Below are 7,102 nucleotides of genomic sequence, written 5' to 3'. Positions count from 1 at the left end.
AAGTTTGAAGACATGCGGTTTAACAGGACGAATCCATGCAAGGGTATGTCGATTCCATTTCTTAACATCACACCAAATGGCAATGAAACGCATTACTTGAAATTGCACCCGGATATTCTTCGCCAAGCCTGGTATTACAACTTCTGAACCGCTACCTTTCTTTATTATTGCATACTTGAACTTCTCAAGTTTGTATTTGACTATCATTCTTGTAAAGTAAGGTTGTTTGCAGGCATAGCTGATTTTGCCGCACTGATGTCGATGGCTGTAATTCAAAATAAATATGTAAATTCAGAGATTCGGAAATAATAAATATGGAGTCTATAGATAACTTAAATCAGCTTACTAAAAAAAATTAGGCACATATAGTAAGAATGTATAGCTATAGGTGGGACATTATTGCAATTATTTTTAACCCAGAGCGAGAGCTAATTTCTTGACTCACATGCAAATGACAGTTATGGAATGTGGATAAGTATGAAAGAGAGGAACATGGGTGTAAAGCAACATAAAATTGCAAAACGTCACAGTAAAAAAGTATAACAATTTAAAATTAATTAAATTAATCAATCTTTTTTTGTTTTTACAAAATAAAATGAATAAAAAGAGATGAATCTGGTACATTAATTTCATTTTCTTCGTTATTTTATTAAAACTTAAACATCGCAGGGACCTGGGGTCAGTTGAATTATTGAAAACTGAATGTAAAGGAAGAAGTTCTGTAAAGCTCTCCGGGCAGATAACGGTTAAAAAAATTGGTATGTGTTGCTTTTAATGTTTTATCATTCTTCATGATCAAAAGTTCAAGATACCCTTTTTAACCCAAAGCATCGTAAACTTCTACTACTTTAACTAAGTTTTAACTGCAACGGCTAACGATAACTTCATTTTCATACAACAAGCCTAACTATTTGATTAAATTTAACTAGCTTTTAGGGTAACAGGTGCATTAACTTTTAGCCTTCTAGTGAAATATTTAGATGCCTAATATTCATGTTTAAAATGTGCATCCAAAATTTTGAGAAACTATATCGAGCCTCCTTAACTACAGAAATATAGTTAAAAGTAGTTAAGAACCTTTATACAACCGCCCGCAGATATTAAAATTACCTCTTATTCTCACTATCACCATCAACATCATCATTGCCTTGATCATCATCTTCGTAGTTCAAATGCACAGCATTTTTGAAAGCACATCCCGTCTTTATGACACTCACAATATGCTCTTTACAATCATCTGGTATGGAATTTACTATAATTTCAAACTGGTTAATAAAACGGCGAAGATTACCACTGAAATTCATATTTTTGAAACCTCCTTTTATAGCATTCAAGATGATCTCTTTTGTTGTAATTTGTTTTTTGTCAACTTTGGTCTCTATTACGTCGTTTGCTATAGCAAAAAGCACGCCGTTTATAGCGTCACATGGTGTTCCAGCAATAAAATATTCTAAAACTGCTGAACCGAGAGCAACTTCACTGAGAACAGTTAAGATTCCTGAAGTTAATGATCCCGCTATTGCACCAAACATGCCGCCAATTGCCATACTTTTCAGCAATTTTTTACCATCCAGGCCATTTTGAAATGTTTCTTTGCTACATATTCTTTTTAATCCAAAAATTCCGGCATTGAAACAAGCTCCGGCTGCAGCACCACATCCAATAAGGATTGGTAAACCAAGGCCGGCTGTACCAATGCCTAAGGCCAACCCTCCAACAAGAAGAACACAACACGCCACGAAACAAAGACGTCGTTTCAATTTTTCCTTGTCACTCCTGGAATCTTTGTCTGAGGATTCAGGGGAGAGTATCGCTTTCAAACGGCGCAAGAGACTTCTGCTAAAATCACTTGCGTCATGATACGATGCCCTTGTTTCACAATTTTTTAGGACGTCGTAAGCGGAATTCAGTTGTTTGGCAATCTCATCACTACCGCCTTGGCAACGGTCGGGATGGCATCGACGAATTCGTTTACGATACGCCTTCGTAATCACTCTATCTTGTTCTTTTAAATCTCTGGATCGTACCTCGTCTTCGTCTAAATTCAGGATTAAATACAAATCATGGCTAGGAAACTGCACTTCTCTCGAAGGTGAATTGATTTCCGCCACCTGTGCCTGCAAAAATAGTGTGTAACAAAACATTTACGAAGAAAATAAGAAATTTATGTAATGTAGTTTTATAATCTCACACGAACTTTAAGTAATGACTTATCACTATTCACCGTTTCTGAGTGTCAAGTGTCTAACAATTAAGCATTTAACACTTATTTACTGCGAACGAAGGAAACATTATGTTTTCTGAGTTTTCGGTAAGTAGGTTTTTTATTATATACCACTTGTCAAAGAAAAGCAAACTACAAGGTAAACAACGAATTATCTATTCATAAAAGACATAATTTCAAATGGATAAAAGTTGAGATAACACGTTATTTCACTCTGGCGACATAAAAATTTCGTCACTCTCGCGTGATTCGCTCTCGACCAACGAAACGCTACGAAAACAAAACTTTGACAAGTGGTATTTATTAATGTTCATTGTTTGACAATGTTTCATTGTTTAGTTGTGCAACGCCCGTACACAATTGCTTATAAAATTATAACACTTTTATCCCAAAATGGCGTAAAATTTAATGTGTCAGTATTGATGCTCAGAAAACTGAACTGCGGAAAGAGTATGCAAAATTCAAGGCTGGCAATATATCTGTGCCAAAATAAATCGCGTTGCATAAAATAGTTTTATGCCGTGGTAATTAAGGTTTACTGCATGACAGTAAAACAGAGAAATATATCTGACTGGTCAATCGGCCAAAAATGTTATCATCTAGCTGGTTAAATGGCGGAACACATGAGTATAATTTGGCCGAGAAAATACGAATTTTTGCTCCAAACGAAATTCATGAATAACTTATCATATGCTGCATGCATGACAAACCCACCGAATTGTAAACTTACAACATGCGTGGATTGCGTTCTTTAAAATACAAATAATACGAAGAGACATTAAGGAGAATAAAAAGCTCTCAAATCGCAGATTTTTTCTATCAATTTGATTTACAGTTTGCATGTCCTTTTCCTGTCCCATACACGACGAAAGTGAGCAGAATAATTGTTTTATTGTATACATACAAGCGCTGGATAAATCAAATTTCAAATTTTTTCGTGACTTGAACATTAACAGAATACATTTTTTCCTTAAAAGTTGAATAATTGAAAGCTGAATCGTGTATTTTTCGAATGTTTTAATACACGGAAAAAAACCCCCGCCAATTTGTTTACCCTATAGTTCTTAATCTACTGTTGAATACTATCAATCCAAATTTTGTCGCTCTTTCGGTGCACTTTTGTGTACATTTCTTCATTGGCAATGCCTTTCGTAGTGCATGCATTAATAAGCTTCTGTATCTACGCAACGAAATCCTCCATCTTAAAGCTTCCTTGTCTGATGGTATTATGGACTACCCCTACAGGTTACTCAATTGTACCAATAATGTGAAGGTTTTGTCCCTTTGATGTGCAACGAGCGACAACGGCTCGACGACCAACTCGGCTACATTCATTTGAACGAGTGCACCAAACATTGAAGTTTGTTATCTTGCAGCAGGGTTCGCTTGCCATTGCCAATAGCATGGTTGCTGGCTCATGCATAATGTGCTTTTTTATATGAGTACATACATCATTCCTGTTTTCGAATTTATAGTTAATCCCATACATCCAAAGTTGCACGGGGGGAAAACGGGCGACGCGGACAAAAAAAAAGTAATTTTCATCCTGCAAGCTCCACGTAGCCTTCGTTCGACATTTCGACCGGCTTCTTCGGCAGCTTCCTCTCCCTGTTTCTTCCTGACCCATGCGCGGACGGTTGAGCATGGAATACCATTCTCTCTTGCGGTTACTTGCCAATCTTCTCCTTCTAAAAAGCGTTGTACCACGCACTCGCCATTGTGTTGCATCGTCATATTTTTGGTACTTTGCCATGCTTCGCTTCGGTTCTGGCACTATTTGCCACCAAACATCGTTTATACAAGATATTAATTAACTCAATTTCGTTGACGAAATGGCTATTTGACTTGATGAACAACCAATTTGGTTTCATATCATACAAATTAGATTTCATTCTTTCCACAAAAGGGTTGATCTTATTTGAATTTCAATTGGCCTGTTGGGAATTTGTAATGACCTTTTGCTAGCTAATTTGACCATCTGCATAATTATAACATAATTCCCGAGCCGGCGCGGAGCACCTTGCAAGGGTACTAATTCCGCCCGGAGATTAGGGATTATACCCGGGTATATTGTAACAAAACATTGCAGAATCCAAAGTTGTCCAAATTCTATGTTATGGACCGTGGACGTTCAATGGTCGACGTTGAACGAGTAAGGACTGGTGATTAGCAACTTGCTGATTAGCTAAGACAAAATGTTTTGTATTTCAATAAAAAACTTCAGCAATTTTACTGTCATTTTGCAAACTATTTTTTTATAAAATGTTTCGTAAACACAATATAAAATGCGGTCAAATAAAATTATATAAACACAGGAAAAGATTAAAATATGAAAGTTAAGTGGTGAAAGCTTAAGTTAAGTGGAAAACAACTCGAACTTTATAATCCTTGAGATGGTAGGTGTCTAGTTTTTACTTCTTACTTTTTTTACTTTTTACTTTTGCTTCTTACGTTTTGCAAGGACCAAACTGACTATTTAAGGCTTTACATCATCGTTTTAACTTCAAAAATAGTTCTTGAAAGTGTGATTCAGAGATTTGATATATAACAAATATCACTTTGAAGCTTTTGTAGAGTCGACTGCAATCACTGCATGATTTCAATAATCGAAAAACAACATTTGACGTTTAGTTGGGGGTTTAAATTATTTCTACTGTTTTGAAGGTTTAGCTATAGTGAAGTATAATAACTAAGTGTATATGACTATAACTGCATGCAACGTAATGCAGCAGGTAAACGCCAAAACGGTGATTTGATTTCACCTTTAAGACTGTGTTTATTTCCGAAAAATGTGAAACATCAGATATTAAATTGAGGTCTTGCTAACTCAGGAAAAACAATTGTTTCGTTTGCAATGGCGAGGGGTTGCTGCATGCATGTATTTCTAGTACAAATTTCATTATTTTTGACCTCTAACGAATTTGAACTGAAAATGGTGTAGTAGAGAGCCACAGGTCAGATGGCAAGCAATGTTATATAATCACTGTTTATGAGCTAATCTGCTATCTTGATGGGTGAAATAGTTCATACACTATATATATTACAGTCATTATACAATCATTATCTTTAAGGTTGTCAGTAGTGTGATAACACGAGGATAAATAATATCAATAAATTTGGTTTACTTTTTATATGATTTTAAAATAAATTCACCTGATAATTAAATTCACCTGATGAGTGTGGCAAGCACTGCTTGTCACTGCACAAAACAAATTTGTAGTGAATAAAATCATATCAAGTAAACCAAGTTTATTGTTTTTTATCTTCGTTATATCAAAGTAGTATTTACCATTTTAAAACACTTTAAAAGACTTCAAAATCTTAGATCTTTTCCAACCTTTTGAATCAAGAATATTTTCCAAATGATCTACAATGTATAAAAAATATAAGTTATTAAAATGACTCCGCAATGTGGATACCTAAAAGGCCACCCAACGTGCACGACAACTTTGGGATCGCAATTTTTCTTAACAATAACTATGGGTGTAATTATTAATGTTCGAGCGGGGTGCCGTAAATAGGACAATGTCAAATCGGAAATTAAAAAATGAGTCGCCTACTGGAAATAAAATTTATATTAACATTCCCATGATCAAACTAAGCACAAGTCATGCAGATTGTTCTTAATGTGAAACTGTATTAATTATATTGTCTCCGCGTATATGTCTGATTTTTATTATATAGTCTTGTCTTTCCTTAACTATTTTAAAACAAATTATTTTTGTCAATTTATTAAATGTTTCAGATTCTACTCGGTGGATATTACAAAATAGTATCTTAATCTTTCCAAGACATCTGACTTTATAAATTATGCGTTAGCGTATAGCGCGGGCGAAACGAGACCGCTTATATATAAGCAGTCCGAACATGATAAAAAGAAAGAAAAATAATTACTGGCATGTTCTCATGCGGATTTTCAGGCAATATTGTGGCATTTATTCGAGAAATGCGAGCGACACTCCAGCCCTGAAAAAGGTGCTGCACATTAAACTGCTTGCAAGACAACCCGGAAGTAGTTACTCGTTTGTTTTAAAACTTTATTTTTTGTGAGATATATCGAGATTACTTCATGGGTTGGCGAGTGCGTACGATTTTTATGCACGAGTTGTGAAGGATCGCAAAACGAACGAGTGAGTTTGCGATCCTTCACAACAAGTTCATAATAAAAATCGTACAAAAGAGCCAACCATGAAGTAATGCACGTGCTAAGCAACGAACCATGCACGTGCTAAGCAACGATCATCGCTTAGAACTTATAAAAACGCTCTATCTCCGATTCTTTTGCACATCCTACTCCAAAATTTACTCGAAATTATAACAGAATGATAATATGTAAAATTCAAACATTTTAAAGACAGCAGATTGGTTGCTATATATGGGTAAGTAATTTGAGATAACAAAGCAACTATTATTTTGGCTCTCGTTTTGATTTATAATCATATGTATAATACAAGTAAGCTTATAACTATCTGCTGGTTTTAATATACTCTTTAACTAATATTTCTAAGTGCTATCGTTTGGTGGTATTCCGGGTATATAGCCAAAATACTTTCAGAGACATTTAGTTTTGCTTCTTCCGACAATATTGTCGGCCGTTGGGTATAATTGATGTGAGACGGGAACTATTTGCGAACAGTGATCTCAAATTAGAACGGAACGCTGACTCTCTAACTTTCCCTCATTAACGAGTGAAGCCAAGATGGCGGAACATGAGCTTTTTTGTATGTATGAACATGCAGGCCTCTTGCGCGAAAATTTCAAAGTTAAAATCATATAATTGCCATCATTTTACCTACAAAATCTCCGCTTGTAGGCCGGGATCATACCTATAAGAAAGGCTTTATATTCCGCCATATTGGCTTCAAAATTTTCGCAGAG

This window comes from Dendronephthya gigantea, unplaced genomic scaffold (genome assembly GCF_004324835.1).
Source record: "Dendronephthya gigantea isolate DGI-Jeju-01 unplaced genomic scaffold, DenGig_1.0 000121F, whole genome shotgun sequence".
In the NCBI taxonomy this organism is placed as follows: domain Eukaryota; kingdom Metazoa; phylum Cnidaria; class Anthozoa; order Malacalcyonacea; family Nephtheidae; genus Dendronephthya; species Dendronephthya gigantea.
The sequence above is the reverse complement of the archived record's forward strand: the minus strand, read 5'-3'. Positions refer to the sequence as shown.